The sequence below is a fragment of the Candoia aspera genome, chromosome 2 (assembly GCF_035149785.1).
Source record: "Candoia aspera isolate rCanAsp1 chromosome 2, rCanAsp1.hap2, whole genome shotgun sequence".
Taxonomy (NCBI): domain Eukaryota; kingdom Metazoa; phylum Chordata; class Lepidosauria; order Squamata; family Boidae; genus Candoia; species Candoia aspera.
Window position 1 is genome coordinate 160681144 of NC_086154.1, and position 26947 is coordinate 160708090.

The 26947-nt window shown below is 39.9% G+C and overlaps 1 protein-coding gene and 1 long non-coding RNA gene across 2 annotated transcripts in view; one reads left to right on the top strand and one right to left on the bottom strand.

Annotated features, from left to right (window-relative positions):
• Positions 1-26947, bottom strand: part of ADGRL3 (adhesion G protein-coupled receptor L3) — a 575448-nt gene that overhangs the window by 5444 nt on the left and 543057 nt on the right. The gene's annotated exons all lie outside the window — the stretch shown is intronic.
• Positions 4934-6465, top strand: LOC134491105 (uncharacterized). Its single transcript, XR_010067287.1, has 2 exons — positions 4934-5091; positions 6075-6465. It is a non-coding gene; the product is annotated as an uncharacterized LOC134491105 (long non-coding RNA).

A 26947-nucleotide genomic window follows, 5' to 3' on the forward strand; every position in this document is an offset into this window, starting at 1 on the left:
CCTATGATTCTAAGATCACAAAGAGGGCCTTAAGCTGCATGTGGTCAGGTGCCATAGGCTGCCCACCCAAACGCATCTGGAAACCCTCAGTCCAGACAGAGAGTTCCAGGAGGTAAACTGCTAAGGTTGGTCCTTGCCATCTCCTCTAGTGTCCTTGGTTCTTCCCTGCAATACTTGCAATACTGAGCTGCAATCCACCACACTGGGAAGCCAGATGTAGAGAAAAAGAATTACATGGAATCATGGGGAAAATCCTGTGCCCTTCCCCAGTAAAATGATTCTGGAAACAGGAATGTTCAGAGGGCATTCTGACAGCATGCTGGCTGAACTATCTTTAAGACAAAATGAAAAGTCCACCATCCAATTTGGTTTGTATTGGCAAGGGCTATAAAAATGGCCAGCAATTCAACTGAGACCCAATGGGATTGGGCATCCCATGAAGTTCTATTAGCTTTGTTAGTCTGAAAATATACAAAGATGTTTGCTACTGAAAATTGGGTAGGCACAGGTGTAATCATGCCTTTAAAAAGAGCTTGTATTGGGAAAAAATTGAAGTAAAAAATTAGCCCTGAGAAAATGTATGTGACAAAGCAGAATAATCTGCACTTTAAAAAGGGCTTTCAGATAATTTACATTACTTTCCTTACATACCTTTAGGAAAGATGTACATAAAGGTTGTCTACATTAGGCACAATTGCAAACATAAATATTTCAATTTGTCTTCAAGGTTTTTTTTTAATTAAAAAAAAACTATTCAATTGAAATACTACTTTTGGACAGTAAACCAGATGGGATTTCAGCCTACTTCCCGCTCTTGAATTGTCCCTTGAGGTTCAAAGTCTGTGACACCCAAAACACAAGTTCTGAAATAACTGCTCCAGGTCCCTGGCTAACTATTTGATCAGTAAGGTATGGTATAGTATGTCTTTCCCCATGGAGCAGACAGCAAACTGGGGAAGCAGAATCATTTAGGGAGAAAAGGTGGGGGGGAGGGGAGAGGTTAATTACGACTCTATTCCTAGTCAGAGGTTTTACCTTAACAGTACACATTTGAAGAAACTCCTGATAGATCTCTTTTCATTTTGTTTTTAAAGAAGCAAGCAGCATTTACTGGTACAATGCAGCATATTGCAAACTAAGTGACGTTTGCTTAATACTTTGCAATACTGCGATACTTTAATACTGACTCAATATCAAATCTAGTAGCGGATGTTATTTCTAAGTCTGCATAGGATCCCAATAGTGGAATACATTCCTGAGTACATTTATCTTAGATCAAGCAGGAAAGCTGGACTTTCAAAAAGTCCTGCACCAAAATCTCCTGAATAGCAAACTCAGAAGCCATTGGATAAAAGGAAAGATCTCTGGGTAAAAAACAGGAAGTGAAGAGCAGGAATGTCTAGTGGCAACACAGAAACCATTGTATTTCGAGGACTTTGACATATTTTGATTTTTCTCCTTCACATAAAGAAGAGTTTATTTTGAGTTATACTAATGTTTAGCTGGCTGTTTTTTATTTCTGTTTGAAATGGGGTAGGGGGGAGAAAACCCCAAGAATGTTTTTGTTAAGCACTAGCTTATCTGTATAGCTTCCCAGGCTCTTGGATGATAAACGGGTGCTCCAGACCCTGGGAGCTCTCTAGTCAAGGTCGGATCCTGCAGCCTCAGTACCATGGAAACAGGGTCACGAGGTTTTAAGGCCAGACTTTGCTAAAAACCGTAGGATTGCCTTGTGGGTTTGGGAGCTCCTGCACAGAGCTGAGAGCTGGGTGCTGTGGAAATGGAGCCGCCCTGGGGTACCTCTGCTGTCCTTGTTAAGGGGCTCTTGACAGGGAGATTGGGTATCATCTTGCTTGCTATGTTACGATTTTTCTTTCTTTAAGCTATGCTGTTTATGCTTTATCTGCCTAAACTGTTTCTGTTTAAATCTGTTTGCTTAAGTTAATAATAAAGCTTAAAATCTCTTTATTCACTTGATTGTCTCTGGATCTAAAAGATCCAATCGTCTGGGCACCTGATCACTGCTTGGACACTTGGCAGAACAGAATGGAGTGACAATTTTCAGAATAGATGGGAGAGGAATACAATGTGGAGTCTCCCTTGAATTTATACTGGGACTGATGCTTTTTAACATTTATAAACAATTTGGAATGATATTCAGAGGGATATCATCAAAAAGGTATTGCTTTTAAAATGGCAAATGCAATTCCATGAAAGCAACAACGAAATGATACACACTGAAGAAAAATATCACATATATATTAACAGGGCCTGAATTGACATGATGGATTAGGAAAGGGAGCTGTGATAGATAACTCCATGGAAGTGTCAATCTCACATACGACAGCTGTAAAAAGGATGAACTCCATGCTAGAAAGCATTAGGAAAGGGATCAGAAATAAAACTAATTATGTTTTAATTAGCAATATTGTTTCTATTCTACTTTTTTTTCTGAGAGCTCAAGAGTCTCCCCAGTTTTATTCCCATAAAAATTCTGAGAGGTAGATCGGACTGAGAGAGTGGGACGGGCTCTCCATGATTAAATGGCAAAAATGTTATGCTTTAGTGGCTCTTTTATTAGAAAGTGAAGTCGTCTCCTGAAATTAAGTGCCAAAGGATGCAAATCTGATAAAAGGAGCTACACCACATCAGATAATGAGGGCAGGGCCATTAATGACTTCTAGCATTGATGACTGGGTAATATCTCCAACATAGAAGACCTATATGCCTTAAATGTACTGTAGGTGACTAGTATGCAAGAGAGAAAGAGGGCCATCCCTCTGGTGTTCTCCTGGTGGGCTTCTAGAATGCATCTGGTTAGCTACTGTTTGATACAGACTTAGCTAGGCTCAATTGGAATATTATCCTCTGTGGTTCACTGAACTAGAAATAGTCAACATGATTTTTACATTCAGTGAACTCTGAGGATTTTATTCACAAACATATTTATGATTATGTTGCAAAGAAATGGCCAACTTCTCCAACCAAAAGATTTAAAAAATATGGTCACCTGGAGTGCAACAAAGCTAGCACTAGCAGTGGTTAACTAGCTAATTCCTGCTGTTAGGGAAGTTTTGATGTTGCTTTTATAGTTGATACGTGCAAATTAAATAAATTCCGTTCTCAGATTTAGCTTTTCTGAATCAGATTAATGATTTTTTAAAAAGGGAAGTTATATCATTTTAAAAAATCAGTTTCCATTTGTAACATTAATTCCCAAAATTGCCTTTTGGCAATGAGCTTGCATAATCAAACTATGCATAACAAAGTATAAAGTCTCCTTCAAGTCACACTCAGCTGTTGATGACTTCAGGGACATGTAGTTTTCTTGGAATGACACGGAAGTAGCTTGTCACTGCTTTCTTCCACAAGGCTTTTCAACTTCTGAATCTAGTCCATAGTCCTGGTATTCCAGTTTTAGAATCCCTCTGAGGGTGTTCTACAGTCATGCAAATAAATATTCATCTCCATACCTAGAGCGGGACCTGTGAAAGTCTTTCATGGATTCAGTCTTTCTGCCACTATAGCTGTCCCAAGAGTGATAGGGTGACCAGTGGTTAGGGCAAAAGGGGAGCATGCTGGGGAATTCTGAGGTAAGATTAATGGTGGCTTAAGATCCACAGACTACTCCTTCCCAAACATACTCTACACTGCCTTTGTTATTTTCTCCTTATTGAAGCCAATGGGAGCAAAAAATAAAACAACTCTAAGACCCACAAAAGTAAGTAAAGGAAGAATAAAACCCCAAACCACTCACCTTCTACTGTGGCTGACACATGCCCAGCAGGGCTCTTGAACTGTTCTACCCATTACTTTAACTTGGTTGTGATTGCTGTCTATAGAGTTCTGATAATCATCATATCTACAATTATACCCTTTTTGGAAAAAAAGAACTTTTGCTGCCGCATTTTAGAAGAATGCAATAAAATGGTGATGCCTTTTATCTTATTTTGGAAGATATAAGCATGTCCAAACACCGCATTTCCATTTCCATGCAATAAATAAGACATGCCTAGTGCTTAGAAATAAGAATATGTTGTTTGGTATGATTAGTTATATAATTTTTGATTATATATCGTGTTGGCACAATTATGCATTTTTAAAAAATGTTTATCAAAAATTTATTAATAAAAATTATTTTAGTATAGGCAGCTAGTAAGCCTGCCTCTGAGCCTCTTTCTCAAAGTTATTAATTGTTAATGGTGGACAAGAATGTGAAGGAGAAGCAGTTATAGCATCAATGAGTGTTTAGATCAGGGTCCCCCAAACTCTTCAGCTCATCGACCCCTTCATGAAGTTTCAGATTGTTTATTGACCCCTAAACATTTATTATATGAAAACAATACCACTATAATAGTACTACAAATAACAACATCAAGCCCTTGGATAGTCCCATCAACCCTTGGAGGTCGATATTGACCACGTTGGGGAAACCTGGTTTAGATTGATGTATATTTTCAGTTAAAAAAATTCTTGGGAAAACTATTTTTCCAGCTTTAATGTTCACTGTAGAAGACTACACTGTTGCATGCTGGCTGGGGAATTCTGGGAGTTGAAGTACACATATCTTAGTGTTGCCAAGGTTGAGAAACACTGATCTAGACTACATACTCCATGCTGGACCTTTATGCTGCCTGGCTTCTGACAGATGTCAGACAACTATAAGACATCCAGATTTATTAAGGTAGAAATTTTTTGTTCTTTGCTTTACCCACAAATGTTTACTAATGACTGAGATTTGAACAATTGCTAGCCTTGGTCTTCTAAAAGGGAGCATGGGCATTGCAGCCCAGCTGCATCTTCACACTGTTCTAGTGGATGCAAAGTAAATGAGTTCCTAGATGTGGACATCTTTCGATAGGAACATACTGCAGACAGGCTGGTGTCATACAACACAAACAACATGCTTTTCTTCTTTTTAACATTTGGGCAAGCTCTATGAAACTCAAAAACTAGCTCCTTTCTTTAGCTGATCCTATTAAAGCTATTGTGATATTGTTCCTGTTTGGTTCTGTCAGTCATGAGAATCAACACACATCTTGAATGGTTGGAGTTGGAAGTACCAAAAAAGTATCTCACTGCAGCTTCTGGGTGAAAGGCCTTACAGAAAATAACTAACAGTCTTCAGGTGCTCATGATCCACCTGGGTATCTCTAATATTATAATCTTTAAAATACATGCAAAAGATGAGAGACATGCGAAGGCTTCACATTTTTCTGTTAATTCAGATGCTATTGCCAGAAAGAGCAGACAAGGCTAAACCAGCACTGTTTTGTTGAAGAAGTAAATTGTTGACCATTTGTTGGCCATTCATTGGAAGAAGAAGAAAAACCTTTTGAAAACAATGAATTCAGTCTGCATCCGTGAAGTGCTATGGGCTGGGAAGTGTCACTGCAAGCAGACCTTGCTGTTTTTCTGGACTTAAATATCCCCAAGTTTCCAGGCTTATTTTAATAATACTGAAATTTGCTTGTCATAAAGATAATCTCTGTTTGTTATAGGCAGAAAAAAGTATGGGTGAAAAATAGCCATTACAGATGCAGAACAAAATCATTCATTACTGTAGTTTAAATTTGTACTAACAATCCACATAGTAGGAGGTTGCAAAGGTTAGTGGATCAGACTGGTTATGCCTACCCATTAAGGCATTGCTCCTTCCTCTTTCTGCAAAAGCATACAATTATTAGCTGGAAGTTATCAATTTTTATATATTTGAGGAAAATAAAAGATTGCCTTGCATTGAAAATGAAGAACAGCTTTCATGAAATGTGCCACAGCAAGAAAACAGTATGACTTTGCAGACAAAAATATTCTTAATTAAAAAGAAATGTCATTCTCATATACAATTACACAAAACTAAAACATAATGAAAGACAAAATGAAACAGACACAACATATCTATTATCTATATATATATTTATCAAATATAGCTTATTATTCTTGATTCTGTATTGTGAGAGATGAATTGTTTTAAATATGTACATCACTGATATATGATGCATTAAGAAGTGAACTAAAAAAATTACATTTGATATGCAATGTTTAGCTTTACTCCCATACTTGTCTCTCTGTAGGGCTCTAAACGACAGCATGAAGGAAAGGAAAGAAAAAACAACAAGTAAGCTTACAGTGACAATAGAAGAAATATGAGTCAAACGCAAATTGATGATATGCAGAAAAAAGTATTAACAGAAACTGTTTCAACTCCCTGAAGCAAATGAAATTATTTCCATGGCTTGTTTCTGCTTTGAGTATTAGTCACACATTTATAGTAATAAATGAAGTTGTTTTCATCCCATCATCAGCTCTTTCAAAGAAAAATTCAAAATCAGAAATTGAAATTGAAAGTATCATGGTATATATCTGTCAGTATCCACAGTTTTTCAGAATGTTTATTATACTGGTGAATACTTTTATTTATTGTTAGTTACATCATCTGGTACATAAATATTGAAATCCAATTCAGTATTAACATGGTTGTTTCTCTTCGTGGATGCCATGTGAGCTTTTTTCAACCATAACATTCAGTGTACTCTTAAACAAACACTGTTGTTTTGAGAAACATTACAGGAACAATGTTAAGCATTCCTACAGTAGATTCTAGTGCAGAGCGCAATGCAATTGGTAAAATACTCTTTGAATCCAAGAACACTCTTGAGTCTAATAGGAAAGCTTCAACGAAAACTGTTCTTAATCAGTGTAAATGGTTGGAATAACCTTCAACATGTTGAAAATCCAATCTCATTTTACTGTAGGTTATTTTCCTTGGATTTCCACACTGTTAGGTCTCACTCCACTTACCCAACTTATGTATAGGACCTTCCTATAACTAATGCAGAAGCTAACAAGAAACATGGTAGAGATCTCACAGAATTGTACACAAAACTTTATAAAAACTGAATGCTCCGCTATGTAAAAAAAAAAAAAAATTGCAGCTCCCTTGGGAGACATTTTGTCTAGTTTTGATGAAAGATGGGAATATTAATTGTAGCCATATTAAAGTGTATGATTTACACTTTACCCTGCATGTCTACTATGCCAGGTGATGTGAGTCTTGTTGGATTATTCAAAAACGTTTCTCATATGGAATAGCATTGGCGTTTTTTTGTTTTCATACCAAAGTAATGCTATCAGGATCTGAGAGAAGAGCAGCTAAATGAGACAAGCTAAATTAGCAGAAACCTGATACTTTCTCATAACTGTTTTCCTGCCTGGAAGAGCAAGTACACCTCCACTACAGTAGTTACATTCCTGTCTAAGTTTTTTTGGGAAAAAACACTTTGCAGATGCTTTAAAGGAAAGATAATGATCTGAAAGCAGATTAAATGAAAGAAAACTCACACAGGGGCAACTGCCCCCTTCAGCTCCTATATCACCTCAACAACCCTTCTGGAAGGTTCCTTTATCTGCTCTTGTGCTATTCTGCCCCTTTTCTTGCACACTTCCTGTCCATTGCACTGTCCTACCAACATTGGCACCAGGAAGAAGCTGATAAGAAGTGGAATACAGATTGTCCTCGCTTAACAACACTAAACTGACTTTGCTTCTTGGAAGCTGGTACGGAAGGTTACAAATCGTGATCACATGACTACAGGGACGCTTTGACGGCCATAAGTACGAGGACTGGTTGCAACCACTCATTCAGCGCTGTAGTAGGTTTGAATGGTCGCTGAATGAGTGGTCGTTAAACAAGGACACCTGTAGATGTGAAAACTCCCTTGTCTGGCCTTCCTTCTACTCAAATTGTAGTTACATACACACGGGCATCTTACTTACTACCAAATAATCACTATATACATAGTGACACTCCTTTCCTTGTACCTTTGAGTCAGTACTGACTTCTGGCGACTGCCTGGACAAGTCCCTGTGGTTTTCTTGGCAAGATTTTGGAAGCGGTTTGCCCTGGCCTGCTTCCTAGGGCTGAAAGAGAGGGACTGGCCCAAGGTCACCCTGCTGGTTTCGTGCCTAAGACAGGACTTGAACTCATGGTCTCCTTGTTTCTAGCTGAGTGCCTTTAACTATTACACCAAACTGGCTCTCAGTGATACCTACAAGATTTAGAAATTTACCATAGAACTAGGACTGTGTGTAATATTTTAACATCCTACTTTTAATTTCAGATATTATAGGTGAACAGAAGGTGACTAAGGGAAAAAGAACAGCACTTGTACAGACTAATATGTGGAGTTCAAACTGATTTTTATAAATGGAGCATTGCCTGCCAGTCTTAGCAAATGAGGAGAAGTACAGAGGTCTTCCATCAGTTGGGAGAATGCATGAGAGCCAGTTTGGTCTAACGGTTAAGGCAACCGGCTAGAAACTAGAAGGCTGTGAGTTCTAGTCCTGCCTCAGGCACGAAAGCCAGCTGGGTGACCTTGGGCCAGTCACTCTCTCTCAGCCCAACCCACCTCACAGGGTGGTTGTTGTGGGGAAAATAAGAGGAGGAAGGAGTATTAGGTATGTTCTCCGCCTTGAGTTATTTATAAAAATAATAAAGGCGGGATAAAAAAATCTAAAAAAAAAAATGGAGAACAGTAAGTTGTCTTCCCTCTTTTCACCTTCCTTCATGCCAGAGCACAGGAAAGTCATCTTACCACAGTCTTTTGTTGGCTGTACATACAAGCAGTAAAACAAGCTTGCTTACTGCTCCTTTTCAATAAATAGTGATCACTTGAACCTGCACGGCCAGGTGATCATTCCTTACTAAAAAGAAAATATGCAAGCTCTTTGTGAAGAAAAAAAAGAGGAAAAAATATATTACAAAAATACATGACTTCCCCTTCCCTCACCCTTCGTATTCCACTCATAACTGGAATCAAAACCCATTCATGAATGGGAACAATTTTTCAGCATTTCATTAATTTCTCTATTGCTTGATAATAAGTGGTGAGCTATAGTTCATCAAGGAGTTCAAATTTATCACCTGGGATTATAAGAAGAGTTTTTCCAATCAAATAATATGTTAATCACCAAAGCAGTGAAAAGATTGCTGAGTTATTATTCAAGAATCTGGGAATGACACCATTAATAAAAAATATTATAATCTTTGTAGTTTGGGCATTTCATTTCTTTTTGATGTGACTGTTTAGGATTCTCATGCCCAGCTATAAGTACGTTACAGTGGGCACTGACTTTGGTTGAGCCTGGATGAAGAGGCTGAGAGACTTCTGCTTCTCCAGGGAGGAATCAGTCAGAATCCACTCTGTTCTAATCTCACTCTCTTTCTCCTGAACTGCAGAGTGCTGGAAAGTGTTTCAGTCAAGCAGCAGTGAACAAACAAAATGACCCTTTCATCATTTGTGTAAAATGTCATGATTTGGAGGGGAACTGGTCTGTCCAAAAATGCTAGTGATCCTTGCAAGCTCACTCACTCACAGCTTTTGGGTTGTAAAGACTATAGTGGTAGAGGAAGAGAGATCCTTAATTTTACTATTTGCTTCATGATGAGGCTCCCATCCAGAGTAGCTATGTGAGTTAGATGATCAAAAAACTAATTTCCTTTGAGGGGAAAAAAGGTGACTTCATCTCTCATACTACTGCCTCAAACCCCAGCAAGCATAATCAGAAAGGGGGGTTGTTGCTTCTTATAAATATTTCTTTCCTTTGTACAAAACGCCCTCAACCAATCCGTCTGAACTTGCCATGGAAGTTATTCAGCATGAGGGGTATTTTTGCTTTAAACAGCTTTAGATGTTGTCCCCAAATGATGATCTTAGAGGGATTTTTCAAAGGTATAATACCACCCTGTACTAATTTCTATGGAATGTGGCCTGTTTTGTTACATCATTTTGTTTTTGCTGAAGAGACTAACATAGTTAAGATAGTCCAACTTATAATTCTGATAACTACTTATGCAAGCTAATGCAAACTATTACTTTATAAGTAGGCCATCAATAGTAAATTGAAATTCACTTGAAAATCACAAATGATGGAGAGCATCTTAAGTACCAGATTCATTAAATGCCAAGTATCTGTGTGGCTAAGGGCTATTCAGTTGTTCAAGCAATGTTTTTCATTGCTTTACATGACCACACAAATTGTATTTAGAGTACATACTGAAATATCAAGGTGTAGTAGCTAAGGATACAAAACCTGAAGAGCTGAGTACAGATTTTCTTTTCCATAGGTTGTCTTTAATTATTATACTAACCTGAGTACAATGGTTAATAGAGGGCTGAAAGCAGACAGACAGACATTGAAACCAAAGTGACAAATAGGTGAGCTTTCACCCACCTTCACTGATGAATGGTGGCAGAGAAGACACTGTGAGTTTGGCTCCTGCAAGCTTCAGAGCAGGCACGCTGGAGGAAAATGAAAGATCACCATATCCCTTTTGAACTGATGACAAGAATGTCAATGGGAATATCTGGATGCTTATATATTACTAGCTGCTAGTACTAACTAGTTTGGCTGGAAAAAAAATGCAAGAGGAGAAAAGAGGGCATGTGAAACATCACTTCAACTGGTGCGGAATGCAGCTGCATGGGTAGCAAATGGTGTTGGATGTTCGACACACGTAACACCATTACTTTGTGAGCTGCATTGGTTGCCAGTGTGTTTCCAGGTGCAATTCAAGGTGTTGGTTGTCACCTGTAAAGCCCTGCATGGCTTGGGACTGGGTTATCTGAGGGACTGTCTTCTCCCAGTTGTTTCTACCTGTCCAATTCAGTCCGGCAGGAATGTTGGCTGGCAGGGACTACGCAGTGTGCCTTCTCTGCCATAGCCCCTGCCCTCTGTGTCATTCTCCCTTCAGAGATTAGGATGGCCCTGATCCTGTTGGCCTTTACGCCCTGGCTGTGTGCCCAAGCCTGGGATCCTAAGTGTGTTAAGGGCCTCATTTCCTGGTTATATTAACATCTATGATTATGATTTTTCTTGGCTGCCATATATATTTATTTTTTGAATTGTGTTTGTATTTGGTTTTAATTGATTTTATGATTGTTCGCCACCTACAGTCACTTGTTTGAGATAGGTGGCCATAGAAATTCAATAAATAAAGGAATTGAATAAATACTGTAAATAACCAGAAAGAAGGGAAATCAGTTAAACTTAGAGAGCCTATCATCTATCCATCCATCCATCCATCCATCCATCCATCTCTGATATATATTAATTTTAGATCTACTTTCTGAATTTCTGATTTATGGATGATACTGAGTAAAATTATATCCATATTGCAAAAAAGACCCTATGATGGAAAACCTCTTTAGTAAATGTTAACCTCTTTGGAAACTGTAAAATAAAACTGCTTCAAGCTGTAGGAATTAAGATATGGAGTAATAATGGAAAGATACAGGCTCTCAGGAAACAAGGATGGGAACTTTTTACAGATAGTCAAAAGAGTCATGTGTTTTTCTTCAAGCTGTACAGGTAGTCCTCCCTTAACAATGTAAATGGCCCTAGCTGACCTTTGTTGGCTTCTTGCTCCCACTGCTGATGAGGTATGCCTGGCCTGGCTGCTGGGCTTCAGCTGTGGGGGGGAAAAAAGCCCAAAGCAGCCCCTTGGCAAAGAGCTGCTGGGCAGGGCTGAGCTAGCTTCGCATCCCCAAAAGGAAAAAAAATGGTAAAGGCAGCTGCTTTGCAAAGAGCTCTTGAGTGGGGCTGAGCTAGGTTTTTTTTTTTTTTAGCAAACCTAGCTCAGACCCGCCCAGCAGCTCTTTGCAAACCAGCTGCCTTCAGCTTTTTTCCCCCTTTTTCTGCAGCCCCGGCCCAGCAGGCTGGACACACCTTGTCAGCAGCCAGAGCAAGAAGATGGCAAGGTCAGCTGGGGAGGCGGGGTGGCAGGGGACCGAAAGAGCATAGATGGAGGGGGAGATAGACGGGTGGAGTTGCAGCGCCCCTGTGGTCGTGTGGGCAGGCTGCCAAGTGCCCGAATTTTGATCAGGTGACTGCAGGGGTGCTATGACAGGCACCGGTTGTAAATCCATTTTTTCAGTGCCATTGTAATTTCAAATGGTCACTGAACGAATGGTCGTTAAGCGAGGACTACCTGTATTATATTCTATAATAGTTGTGCTACTAATGTGGTTTTGCATTAATATGTATGTCACTCAAGGGGCTCCAATAAAGTTGGAGAAATTAGTGAGGTCAAGGCAAATAGGTAGAGGTCTCCTGAGAAGACAGGATATCACTTGGGTGCTAGAAATCTGGGTGCTGGAGATTGGAAAGAGAATGGAAAGGAAAACAGAAGGAAATAGGAGAGAAGATCAGGGAATGAGATAAGGGGTTTCTGAGCAGACCAAACGGAGTCTGCAAAGACAGCCAAATTGGGGGCTTTCTGAAGGGAGGGGAAGGTTATCCCCCATGCCGGCTGGGGAATTCTGAGAGATGAAGTCCACACATTTTAAAATGGCCAAGGGTGAGAAATACTGCCCTAAAGAGGTGGGAAGAAGGAAAGCCTAGAAAAGCAAGCAAACCTAGGGCACGGGCAGACTTAGGAACTCAGCTTGAGGCAGAGAGACCAAGCTTGGAAGAAATGAAAGAGAAGCAGCTGACCTAGGAAGGCAGCCTAAGTAAACAGAGAGGACCCAGAAAAGAAGTCTTAATGTGAGGGAAAGATTACTCATGAGTCAGCAGTGAGACACAGTAGACAGCAAGATTATTCAGAATGAGAGGGAAAGGGAGGAGCCCAATTTTTTTCTCCCTGCTCTGCGTGTCCCCTGCTGGTTTGCCTGCCTGCAGCTTGGGCTTATGGGGGGTGGATCAGCCACCAGTGAAGGGGGTCAGTGGGATTAACCAAGGAGAGAAGGCAGGAGAACAAGGAGCATCCGTGTGTGAAGGCCGAGGGAACAGATTGGGACCGACAGGGACTAGGAAAGGGACTAGGAGCTGCTGGACTTCAGTTGGGGGCCAGCAAGAAGAAGGTCCAAGAGCGTTCCAGCCACCAGAAGGGAGGCTTGTTTGCAAGACAGCTATGACTGAACATCTTTGCCAAGGAAAGGGTTGGACAGTACTGGTTTGGTACTAAATGTTTGTGTATGTATTGTATTGTGTGGTTAAAAATGCACTGTCCTTTTAAGAAAACTGTTGGGGTGGGGGAGTAAGCCCCTGGACACTGAGTACAGTAGTTACTGTTAGGTACATTGGGTGGTAGATTTGTATGGTTTTTGCTTAGTGCAAGTAGTAAAATAGAGCTGTTTCAACTGTGGTTTTGAATAAAAATAACAAAGTAAAGTGTTGTCTGTTGGTAACTTGAAGCATCATGTGACTGACTGGATGGGGTGAAGGGAAATGCCCCTTAGAGCCCCCTACTGATTGAAAGCTTTAATAGCGGACTTGGTGAGAATAAATTTTGTAGGAGCTTCTCCCTGGAAAATCTCTGTGGGAGAACAACTCTTGAACCCAGGAGGGGCTCCAGCTGGGGCTACACTGATTTCAACAGATAGAATAGTTCCAAAATCTTACTGAGTCCTTGACATTTTGGCTGATGCTAAGGTTCTGATAAAATTGTGAGGAGGAGGAGATCATTTGTATAAGTGCCTTTTCCATAGCAGTCCCTGCCCTGTGGAACACCCTTCCCCTGGAGATCCAGCAGGCTCCCACCCTCATAACCTTCTTGAAGGCCGTAAAGGGCTGGGTGTTCCTCCAGGCTCTGGGATAGTAAGGTTGGAACATGAGGACTGCATAGAGCAGCGTTTCTCAACCTCAGCATCTGTAACCCATGCTGGTTGGGGAATTCTGGGAGTTGAAGTCCACACATCTTAAAGTTGCTGAAGTGGAGAAACACTGGCATAGATGAATGGATGGATATGATGCATTAGTTGCTTGGTTTTCCTTGTTTGTGATTTTATTGTTGTTGTGAGCTGCCCAAAGTTGTGTTTTGCAAGATGGGTGGCCATATAAATCTCTTAAATAATAAATAAATAATGAAATAATAGGTAAAAGATTAAATATTACTGGAATACTTGGAAGAATTGTACTGAATATATTAAAATAAAAACATCCCAATATCTGGCTAGCAGGTATTGATTACATTCTCCTACTTACCTTTGACCTGCATTTATGTCTATTTGCATTGTTATATGTAAAAGTAACATTAAAAAATATCTGATCCTATACGGGGTAACCCAAATATATCTGAGGTTATTGTTATAATTGTTACTGCTTCTGTTGCTTCTGCTTCTATTGTTTTCTTTTTGATGTTTTCCATTCAATTTCCTTATCAGTTACAACTTGTTACGCTTTTCACTTTATAACCATAACTAGGCCATTTTTAATTAACAAAGATAACTTTGTTGATAGTAATAATTTCAGATATTTTATACCAGTTGGGTTATTTAATTAAAATCCTGAGTATTTCTGATATTGGTCATGCTCTTTCATGCAATCATTGACAGATGTGAAGTTTGAAGGTTAAAGTTCTTTGAAACGGATTTTTTTAGTTGAGAATTTGATTTTTTATGTTTAAATCATCTTCCCTGTGTTAGCACAATTGCAGAAAAATAAGAAAGTTGTTGGGATTCAGAATGTCCTTTGATATCATAATTCAGTTAAACGTGACCCTGAGGAATGAAGAAGAAGGTGACAGATAACAAGGCCCATACTTGCATTTCAAGAAGTGAGAATAAGGGTCATCTTATCATAGTATTAGGAGGAATGCCTATCTTTTGGTTTAAGTAATGTACAGTAAATCGGGGTGACGGCAAGATTAAGGTACCAGCCTCCAGGTTAGCTCTGGTTGACTGCCCAATGGCTGACTCTATGGAGTTGGGGGCTTTTCCTGTCTCTGTAATGTAATTGATGCTTCATGACTGATGATGCACCATTTCTCTCCTTTGCCCACCTCTTGCCAGGGCTCTGGGTCAATTTGGCGGGGAGCCCAGTGGTCACTATTAGAGGGTAGTTTAAAAAAGACATTTTGTTTAAGACCTTCATTGCTTTGGTTCTAGTGGATGTCTATTCTTCCACAACACAGACATTGTTACCTAAGTGACTAAACTGTCCTTATAGGGCAGTTTGGCAATAAAGAAAAGTTCTCTTTTCTAACAAAGGAATGCAGACCAGAGACTTTTCCACGTAATCAATTTGTATACAGAAAATAAGTCTCAGCACTGCAGAGAATACTACAGGTAGTCCTTGACTTACAACCATTTGTTCAGTGACTGTTCAAAGGAACACACTGAAAAAAGTGACTTACAACTAGTGTTCGAAGTTACAGCCATTGCAGTGCCCCTGCAGTCATGTGATCAAAATTCAGGCGCTTAGCAGCCCGCCCACACTCAGAACTGCAGGGGTGGTTCAACTTTCCCCACCCACCTACCTACCTACCTATCTCTCCCCCATCTATGCCCTTTTGGCCCCCTACTGCCCTGCTCTCTGCCACCCTAGCTGACCTTGCTGTCTTCTTGCTCCCAGTGCTGACTAAGTGTGCCTGGACTGGCTGCTGGGCCTGGCTGGGGCTGGCTTTGTGTTGCAAAAAAGAAAAAAGAAAAGAAAAGAAAGAAAAAAAGAAAGAAAGAGCCCAAGCAGTCCCTTTGCAAAGAGCTGCTGGGCAGGGCTGAGCTAGCTTCCTGTTCCAAAAAGGAAAAAAAAAAAGGCAAAATAAATGACGAAGTAACAATGAGCTAATGAATTGCAACTGAATTCTCAAAGTTTATCACAACGAATGAAGCCTCAAATAATTTCTTACATAGGTAAAAATCTATCGTGCTATTATTCCCTTTTGGAGAAAACAATGTTCTGCAAAGTGCAGAAAAGAGCTAAGAAATAAGCCAAAGAAATAAGGCACAAGGTAAGAAAAAGGAATGGAAATAGAATTAATTTACACTAGCACCATTCACCATACCTCTACATGTGTTTTGATCCTTGCAAACCATCCTTGCTTCCACCACATTCATACAACTGCTTTGTAAACTGCCTTTTGCTTTTTAAACACATGAACTCATTCAACCGTGACTTTCCTTAGTCTTCGTCTTCCATTCACGCTGCTTTAATACATCCGTTTGAGGATTCAGGCTTCACAGACCCTCCCTCTATCACCAGAGCACCTCTGTGTACTTCTTTCGTGTTAGTCGCTCACTCTTGCATTAGATCCCCATTGATTCAGCACCTATTCACTCTTGGCCCTCTTTTCTTGTTTTAGCCTATGTATTGTTTTACCCTATATTCTTGCTTTCCCACTGCATTCAACTTTTAGGCTTCTCCAGCTCTCACTTCCAGACAACCAAGTGGGCAGAAGCACTTTCTTATGCAAAACCATTTTCGTTTCTTTTGACAAACGTTCATTGCAGTATACCCACATACGATTCACTAGCATTCTGCTAAGGTACTTTAATTCATCTACATGTCTTTGTCTTTTTCGCTGCTCAGTATTAAATCGTTTGCTAAGCATTCAATTTATTCTCACTCATGCTTTACTTCCATCATATATTGCTCTTTTTACATTCTTCTGAGAACTTTCAGCTCCATATTTGCGCAAAATATCTTGTAAGTCATCGCTATCATTTTTTCCTATGCTTTCTCTATATCAACAAGCATAATTCTCACATCCACACCTTTCTCTACTGCGAAGCAAAAATCTGACCAGCTCACTCTACCTGACATAAAGTCATACTACACTTCCCAAATTTTGATCATTGTCATCTCGTCCCATTCCACCAAGCACATTTAGCATACTGATCCCCCTGTAGTTTTGCATTCACTCTTGCTATGTTGCCCTTTGGAGCAGGAGAACAATCGGGCACACATGCCGTCCTCACACAAGCATTAAACAAGATGCACAACCACTTCCTAAACAAACCACCTCCACAGTTTAACACATCTCCCACTGTACTGTTCCTCCTGTAGCCTTAGTGTTTTTCAGCATTCTCACAGCCTTGAAATCTTTTCATCTATCTTTTCCTTGGGCAATGAAATTTATAGCACGTGTTTCAGTTTGACTCCTTGACATATCATCATTCTCATAAAAATCTCCAAAATACTCCTTTCAGTGTTCTGCTTCTTCAATTTCATCCCAAATTGTTTTTAATTCCATTCATTCTGCTGAAGGCTAATTGTTTGCTCTTCTTCATCGCTTCCAAAACTATTAGAACTAAACATTGCTCTGTATTTTTCTGTCCCTTTTAATCATAATTGTTACTTCTCGGCCTTTTGGCTAAGATCAAGTGTAGTTACTTGTTCTCTTTGACTCCAATTTCTGCAACCACCTTCGTTCTCTTTATACATCTTTCTCTCATTCTTATTTTTGAAGCATGCAATTTTTTCTTATCCACAGCCTCTTTCCGTTCATCGTTCCGTGAAGTCTTTTTTTCCTTATGCTTTCCCGATTAGGGGAACTGCACATGCTTTGAAGCTGCTCTGTAACGTAATTCTTTTCACCATGTTCCAACCTCTTCTTTTCTTGCATTCACCTTCCATCCATTCTATTGGGACATTAATCAGCTGCATTCAGTTTTCACTCATCTTGTTGAGAGATTAATTATATTCTAATCTATACTGATTTAATCTACATACAGGCCTCTTAAATCCTCTTACTACATTTCTAATTTCACTCTAGGTTCTTTCACAGCTTTCCATTTTTTCCCTGTCCATTTTCCTAAGATCTACTCTTGATACCATGAAATAGCTCCCACATTCAGAAACTCTCATCATTCTTGTATCCTTCACTACTACCTCTCTAAATCTTTCATTATAAACTATCAAATCAATCTCATTTTAATCATTCTTTTTCATCTCGGTGCATGAAGAAACCATTTATTCAGAACAAATAAACATCTTTCTATATTCCACATGGCATTCTCATTCATTCTTGGTTTTCCCAAATGGTCCAATAACTTGTTCTGTACTCTTTTTTTCTCTCAGAATATTTCCCCTGTTTCTCATTTATTCAGAATGTTTCATAGTTTTCTCCAAAACTCCTCTATGGATCTTCCACTGTCACAATTTACTGAAACATAAAATACAACTACTGTATTAGCAATCATGGATTCCTACTTTCATTTGCAATGTAGAATAATATAGATGATACCAATTCATCCTTCCTGACATAAGATTCAACCCTTTCATTCATACTTAAACCTATACCTTCACTTTCATGCATGTCTACAGAGTCTCCACTCCACAAGAGCAGGTCACCTTCATTCAGATTATTACATCCTTTTCCTTTCTCTTAGTTTCATAGACACACACCTTTTCTTTCCTTTCCTCATGTCATTTGTAAATCTATGCACTTTACCATACTTGTATAACAGCAAGGCATCCTCGCGGGCATTTTCCTTCCCACTAACCAGATACCTGCCACCCACTACCTCCACCTCCCAGTTTGCGTTTGAAGTCAGTTCAGCCTGGGGTGCTGACACTTAACCATGGCGACCTTTTATAGGCTTATCATTGGCTAATAACTTCATGAACAGATCCTTCCTTGCAACCACACTATACGACACTAAGCTCTAGAGTTACAGGGCTTGCTGATATGCCACCAGTGTGGGACAAAGGCATGTTAGGCTTCCCTGCATTTGTTAAGAGGAATGCAACTGCTATGCTATGCTATGCTATGCTAGGAAATTGTTTATGCAGCTGCCCTCCTTACATTGAAGTAGTAATGCAGTGAAAGGGGCAACTAGCTGCTGCAGTATGGAATCATGTATACAACCACCCGTCCTGACTCTGAACATTCACGCAGGGAGAGGCATGCAAGTGGTATGACAGAGAAGGGATCATGAAACTGTTTCCTTGCTTCATGCAAAGGAAAGGAAAATGAAGCTGTGATGCAGGGGGTGTTGCGTGCAACTGAGCTGCTTGCATATTTCAGAGTAGTAACTCCACTCCTTTTCTTATAGGCAGTTTAAGGGTGTTGCAATGCTTCTTGTTAGCTAAGGGGCAGACTGGGCCAATGGGATTCTTCTAAGCAGGACTTTACTGCATAGTGAGTAGTGCTGTTCCCGGATCATTTTGTCAGTGCAGTTTCATTACCTTTTAAAGCAAATGGTCCCTGCCTGTTCCTCCTCCATCCCATTTGGTGGAAATCCATTTACAGTGTTAATCAAAGACAGGGTGCGAGAGAGCTTCTAGATCTGGCCGTGCATTGGGCACTCAAATGCCTTAAACTGGTCCTGTCCTTATCTGTGGAAAGACTCTTTAGACATAAAAGAGTACACTAGAAAATACATAACCAGCCATTGACTTTAGCCATGATTAAAAGAATCAATGGCTTCTTTTGAGATAGATAGTAAGGGGTACTGGATATCATCAGCATATTTTTATTTTATTTATTTTCTATCCCACCTTTATTATTTTTATAAATAACTCAAGGTGGGGAACACACCTATTACTCCTTCCTCCTATTTTCCCCACAACAACCACCCTGTGAGGTGAGTTGGGCTGAGAAAGAATGACTGGCCCAAGATCACCCAGCCAGCTTTCATGCCTAAGGCGGCACTAGAACTCACAGCCTCCTGGTTCCTTGCTCGTTGCCTTAATCACTAGACCAAACTGGCTCAAAATAAACTCTATTATAAATTAAGGAGCAGAGTGGCAATATGGTGGCAATATACTTCAAAGGTATGCATGACCCCTGCTGGGAGTTTTATGTAATGGAACTTGGTGGGATACCACAACCTAGATATCAAATAGTAATCCACACTAAACACGGCCTGACAGAAAGGTTGAAATCTACTGCTATAAGTATTCACAAGGACCAACCCTGCAAGGTGGTCCTGAAAGAAATTATGGGACAACATTAGTAAGAGGTCAAGGGGAACTAATAGAAAATCACCACCTTCCCCAGCTCCTTGGTACTCCAAGGCAGCTAAAGTAATCATGCTCACATATCCTGGCTAAAAGCACAAATAAAGTGGGTCGAGAAAACAGCACCCCCCAGATGCTGTTTTTCGTCATAGCTAGAAATGGTGCATTTGAGGCCAATCACTTCCCCAAGGAAAATTTCTTTACTGCCACCTCCTTGAAACAAATGAGAACTCACTTGATTGTTAAAAGTTATGGTGTGTTTTCCCTCTGTTCTGCTGAAGCCACATTATTTAACTCCGTTGAAATGAAAGGCAGACCTTATGCCTCTGAATGAGGGCATGGATGCAAATTTGACTTTTCCATGTTTAATAAACAAGAACTCAGTGTGAGCATTTAAAGGGCATGCTGAATGTTAATGTACTTCTTAATTATGTCAAACATCTAACATGAAATATATTATGAATAGCAACACCACCATCAATTCTAATGATTATATTAGAATACAATTTCAAAATAAGAAATTCTCTTTTTTCTAATTCCACATTAAATATGTATATTATTTTACCGTCTCTTTTTTTCTCACTCCTTGCAAATGAAATGTTTTATTCCCTCATTAATGTATACTGAGCCAGGCTTCTCTATTCTTTCCTCATAAGATTTTTATTACCACAGCTATAGCACAGCATTTCTCACTATAGTTTATGGAGGAAAACAAAGCCATTAATATTCATGGAATCATAGAATTGGAAGAGGCTATTTAACAATAGAGTCAAATTCCTTGCTCAAAGGAAAAATCTAAATGAAAATCATGTCCAACAGATGGCTGTCCAACCACTATTTGAAAATAGTCAGTGAATGGAAGTTCACCATTTCGCTAGGAAATTGTAATTAAACATCAAGCTGCTTTTATGACTAGGTTTCCCCCCCTCTTTTCTAGAATCTGACTTCCTGTGCTTTAAAGCCATTATGCTGTGTTCTGTGTTTAGAGACAACAGAGAAGTTGCAGCTCTTACAGAGATTGAGAATACTAACATATCCTCAGATGTGTCAGTTTTTCTCTGTCGGACTTTGTTTCTAGTCACTGCCCTTCTCCAAAACTGTTCCAGTTTGTCTGGATTCTTCTTACACAGTGGCACACAAGACTAGTGGATTGAATTTGACCAATGCAGAAGAAAACAGAAGTATTATTTCCTGTGCTTTAAAAGCTAGACATCTGTTGATGCAGTCTAAAATTGCATTTGCTTTTCTTTTGTAGGCACATAACACTGATGACTCATGTTTAGTTTGTAATTAACTTCTGTCCCAAGAGCTTTTTCACCAGCACTGTTGCCGAGCCAGATATCCTCCATTCTAAGCCTCTGAATATGATTTGTTTTCTAGAGCGCATACACTTTCCATTTATCTCTCTTACATTTACTCTGTTATTTTCAGCCCATTTCCCTAATCTATCAAACTCGTTTTTCACTTTATTTCTGCCTTCTAGGTTATTAACATTCCTTTCCAATTGTATGCCATCTGCAAACCTGTAAAGCTGTCTTTCCATTTTCCTCTCGAAATCATTCATAACATTGCTAAAGGGTACAGGCTCTAGGAGTGAACTCCCTCCCCCCAATATGATGAGTGGAATGGTGGATTCTTTGACAGTGATTCTCAAGCACATTTTGCCATCCCACTCTTAACTAGTTATCAAAATGGATTTGCTGAAATAAAAATAAATATATCTACAGCATTACCCAAAGGGGTAATCATTGCCTGAGGATAGATCTACATAACCTGCCATTCTACACTGACACATCCTGCCACTGACCATTTCATCTTGCACACCCTGCAAGGAATTGGCCACCCGTTCTTCCATACTGAGGGTGTCTACATCACTTGGAGTTCCTCTGCATGACCCACCAACCACACATGGGCAATAGTTCACACCCGTGATTTTTGGCTATTGTAGATTAATACTGCTCCCCTTCTACAATGTTATCTTAGGTGTGTATCCTTTACAGAAATATCCACAAAATGAGGTACTGTATCTTATTGCGTATATATATATATATATATATATATATATATATATATATATATATATTAAAAAGGTATTTATACATGGAATTCTAAAATAGAAGTCTGTTTACAGAACCCATACCTAGGCAATGTTAAAAACTCTTGATGCTTTGCAGGTAATCTTTTCTGTGATCTTGGATGGTGGTAGTAATAGACTACAGTATTATTAGATAATACTACTAGACAACTAGTAGTTAGACAACTCATGATTCATTGGGTCATTGTTTCAGAAATATTTCCTTACCTAAACAGAGAAACAAAATGACCATGGGTGGATTGCTCTTGGTTTGGCTTGAAAATTAAGGAAGAAAACATCAGTTTATTAAAGAAGAAAGATGTATACCAAGAGAAATATTTTTGTTTAACAAAGGATGCTTTTGATGACAACATTTCTGGTTGATCTGCCATCCTTTAAGAATACTCTAACATTTTTACTTCTTTTTCCCTGGCTTAAAGCGCCAGAACAGAGGATGAGTTCAACTAGCCCCAGACGTGATGACGCAGCTAGCTTAAAGCCGAAAGGACGGCTAGCAGCCAATGGTGCTGGTGGTGAACAGCGAATCCGATGTTCTAAGGATCAACACACCATTGGAACCTGGAATGTAAGATCTATGAGCCAGGGCAAATTGGATGTGGTTATTGCTGAGATGTCAAGATTAAAGATAGACATTCTGGGCGTCAGTGAACTGAAATGGACTGGAATGGGCCACTTCACATCAAATGACCACCAGATCTACTACTGTGGACAAGAGGACCACAGAAGAAATGGAGTAGCCTTCATAATTAATAGTAAAGTGGCTAAAGCAGTGCTTGGATACAATCCAAAAAAACGATAGAATGATCTCAATTCGAATTCAGGGCAAGCCATCTAACATCACAGTGATCCAAATATACGCCCCAACCACAAATGCTGAAGAAGCTGAAGTAAAGCAGTTCTATGAGGATCTGCAGCACCTACTGGACCACACGCCTAAAAGAGATGTTATTTTCATCACGGGAGACTGGAATGCTAAGGTGGGCAGTCAAATGACACCTGGAATTACAGGTAAGCATGGCCTGGGAGAACAAAATGAAGCAGGACATAGGCTGAAAGAATTTTGCCAAGACAACTCACTCTGCATAACAAACACTCTCTTCCAACAACTGAAGAGATGGCTTTATACATGGACTTCACCAGATGGACAACACTGAAATCAGATTGACTACATCCTTTGCAGCCAAAGGTGGCGGACATCTATACAGTCGATAAAAACAAGACCTGGAGCTGACTGTAGTTCAGATCACAAACTTCTTATTGCACAATTTAGGATCAGACTAAAGAGATTAGGGAAGACCCACAGATCAGCTAGATATGATCTCACTAATATTCCTAAGGAATATGCAGTGGAGGTGAAGAATAGATTTAAGGGACTGGACTTAGTAGATAGGGTCCCGGAAGAACTATGGACAGGAGTTCGCAACATTGTTCAGGAGGCGGCAACAAAATACATCCCAAAGAAAGAGAAAACCAGGAAGGCAAAATGGCTGTCTGCTGAGACACTAGAAGTAGCCCAAGAAAGAAGGAAAGCAAAAGGCAACAGTGATAGGGGGAGATATGCCCAATTAAATGCAAAATTCCAGAGGTTAGCCAGAAGAGATAAGGAATTATTTTTAAACAAGCAATGCGTGGAAGTGGAAGAAGACAATAGAATAGGATGGACAAGAGACCTCTTCCAGAAAATTAGAAACATCAGAGGTAAATTCCAGGCCAAAATGTTTATGATCCAAAACAAAGATGGCAAGGACCTAACAGAAGAAGAAGAGATCAAGAAAAGGTGGCAAGAATATACAGAAGACCTGTATAGGAAGGATAACAATATCGGGGATAGCTTTGACGGTGTGGTCAGTGAGCTAGAGCCAGACATCCTGAAGAGTGAGGTTGAATGGGCCTTAAGAAGCATTGCTAATAACAAGGCAGCAGGAGACGACGGCATCCCAGCTGAACTGTTCAAAATCTTGCAAGATGATGCTGTCAAAGTAATGCATGCTATATGCCAGCAAATTTGGAAAACACAAGAATGGCCATCAGATGGGAAAAAATCAACTTATATCCCCATACCAAAAAAGGGGAACACTAAAGAATGTTCAAACTATCGAACAGTGGCACTCATTTCACATGCCAGTAAGGTAATGCTCAAGATCCTGCAAGGTGGACTTCAGCAATTTATGGAGCGAGAATTATCAGATGTACAAGCTGGGTTTAGAAAAGGCAGAGGAACTAGGGACCAAATTGCCAATATCCACTGGATAATGGAAAAAGCCAGGGAGTTTCAGAAAAACATCTATTTCTGTTTTATTGACTATTCTAAAGCCTTTGGCTGTGTGGACCATAACAAATTGTGGCAAGTTCTTAGTGGTATGGGGATACCAAGTCATCTTGTCTGCCTCCTGAAGAATCTGCATAACGACCAAGTAGCAACAGTAAGAACAGACCACGGAACAACGGACTGGTTTAAGATTGGGAAAGGAGAATGGCAGGGCTGTATACCCTACCTATTCAACTTGTATGCAGAACACATCATGCGACATGCTGGGCTTGAGGAATCCAAGGCTGGAGTTAAAATAGCTGGAAGAAACATTAACAGTCTCAGATATGCAGATGATACCACTTAGATGGCTGAAAGTGAAGAGGAACTGAGGAGCCTTATGATGAAGGTGAAAGAAGAAAGTGCAAAAGCTGGCTTGCAGCTAAACCTCAAAAAAACCAAGATTATGGCAACCAGCTTGATTGATAACTGGCAAATAGAGGGAGAAAATGTAGAAGCAGTGAAAGACTTTGTATTTCTAGGTGTGAAGATTACTGCAGATGCTGACTGCAGTCAGGAAATCAGAAGATGCTTAATCCTTGGGAGAAGAGCAATGACAAATCTCGATAAAATAGCTAAGAGCAGAGACATCACACTGACAACAAAGGTCCGCATAGTTAAAGCAATGGTGTTCCCTGTAGTAACATATGGCTGCGAGAGCTGGATCATAAGGAAGGCTGAGAGAAGGAAGATAGATGCTTTTGAACTGTGGTGTTGGAGGAAAATTCTGAGAGTGCCTTGGACTGCAAGAAGATCAAACCAGTCCATCCTCCAGGAAATAAAGCCAGACTGCTCACCTGAGGGAATGATAGTAAAGGCAAAACTGAAATACTTTGGCCACATAATGAGAAGACAGGACACCCTGGAGAAGGTGCTGATGCTAGGGAGAGTGGAAGGCAAAAGGAAGACGGGCCGACCAAGGGCAAGATGGATAGATGATATTCTAGAGATGACAGACTCATCCCTGGGGGATCTGGGGGTATTGATGACCGACAGGAAGCTCTGGTGTGGGCTGGTCCATGAAGTCACGAAGTTTCAGAAGCGACTAAACGAATAAACAACAACAACAAAAGCGCCATACAGCTGACCATGCTGGAATACCGGTTTCTCCAGATAAATTCTTCATGGTTTGTCCTCGTGCTTTATGTATTTCTCATGGTTCATTATTTGATACACATTGTAACACTTTGCCGTTAGTTTCTTGTTGTTCGTCATTTAGTGCTGATGATGCCAGCCATCATCTCCAAGTGGAAAGAAAAGTATGTAATGAAAGATATCATAGGAGCGATGAGACTGAAATTATTTGCAAACCACCTCTTTGTTCTTTCAACATAATATGCTATGATCTTGCTTCAGGTTTGGTGTTGTTTGGTATAATTACAGCAACTTTGTTGGCAATTTGTGCATTAAATCTTCTCTCATGGTCATTCTAGAGATGACAGACTCATCCCTGGGGGATCTGGGGGTATTGATGACCGACAGGAAGCTCTGGTGTGGGCTGTCTCCAATGCCAGTCTCCAATTAGGACCAATGACAATGGACACTTCTGGCATGTCTCGAATTTGTTCTTTTGCAAGTCGAAGGGACACAGTGTATGGGTTTTGTTGTCATAGTAGGTTCTCCAATAATTCAACAATCTCACATTGAATTCCGTCATTGTGAAGTACACCCATTCTCAATTCTACACTGTCTTGAGGATCCATGAAATAAATTTGAAGAAATTTGGCTGGCTGGTTGGGGTCTGGCATTAAATGTCCAGTGTAATGATGCATTTGCCCTTGAATAATCATAGAAAGATTCCATCCATTCTTCATTGGAAGGACTTCTTTGTCATCAAAGGATGTCTTTTGGAAGAGGCAGTTGTATTGTCTGTTGTTCTTCTTGAACTTGTTTGCAATAGGTTCATCATTGCTGTATAAATTGAGGAGTTCATTAGCTAGAGGTTGCAAATTGCCTATCCTGACCTTCATATAGGCAGTTTCTCCAGGGAATAGGAAGGCACGACAGTGAGGGCAGACTTTGGCCATTGCATCAACATCAGCAGAAATATTAAACCATGTAAGGTGTGCATTTTCCTTTGCTCTTTCTCTGTTGAGGTCTTGTCATCGAAGGCAGGTATTGTTGTGTTGAGGAACTCTTGCAGTAATTACTGTTTGCCACATATTCTTGAGTTGATCTTCCCTTTCCTCTTCCCTTTCTTCTTCTATAGCTTTTGTTGTCATTCTGGAGACGTGCAGCCCTTTCATTCATTTGTTCATATCTTTTGCTATTTGTTCTTTGTCTCTGATCCTAGAGACATGTATTTCTCTGCTCCTTTGTGTCTTCCTCTCTTTTCTTTCTGTGCCTCTGGTTGTCATTCTGGAGGCTTGCATGCCTCTTCTCCTCTGTCTCTCCTTCTATCATGTTATTTGTCCTGACAGTTTGATCCTAGAGTCATGTGGCCCTGGCTTCATCCAATTCTTGTTCTTTCCTCCTCCTTGCTGCTTCCCAATATTTGGTGTCATCTGTTGACCATGTCATCTGTTGACTCTCTCTTTCCACATGGCATAATTAGGCTGACAATATTTTATTTTATTTTATAGTTTACCACAATGCTGTATGGTATCATCATCACCTCAGAAGAGTTCACACTTTTTGCCAGCTTCCCCACTGACTTGTGGGAAGCTGGCAGGGAACACTGGAAATGATGATTACATAACCGTGGCTCTGTGGCAATGCGGTGGTGTGATGGCACAGTGGTGCTGAAGTGGCCACAACTTTTCCAAATTTCAATCCTGCAGGAGTAATGAGTCCCAGATTTTGGATGCATTCTTTAAGTTAGCCCATTTGAGATACGTTGATTCAAAAAAATTTGCCCTATG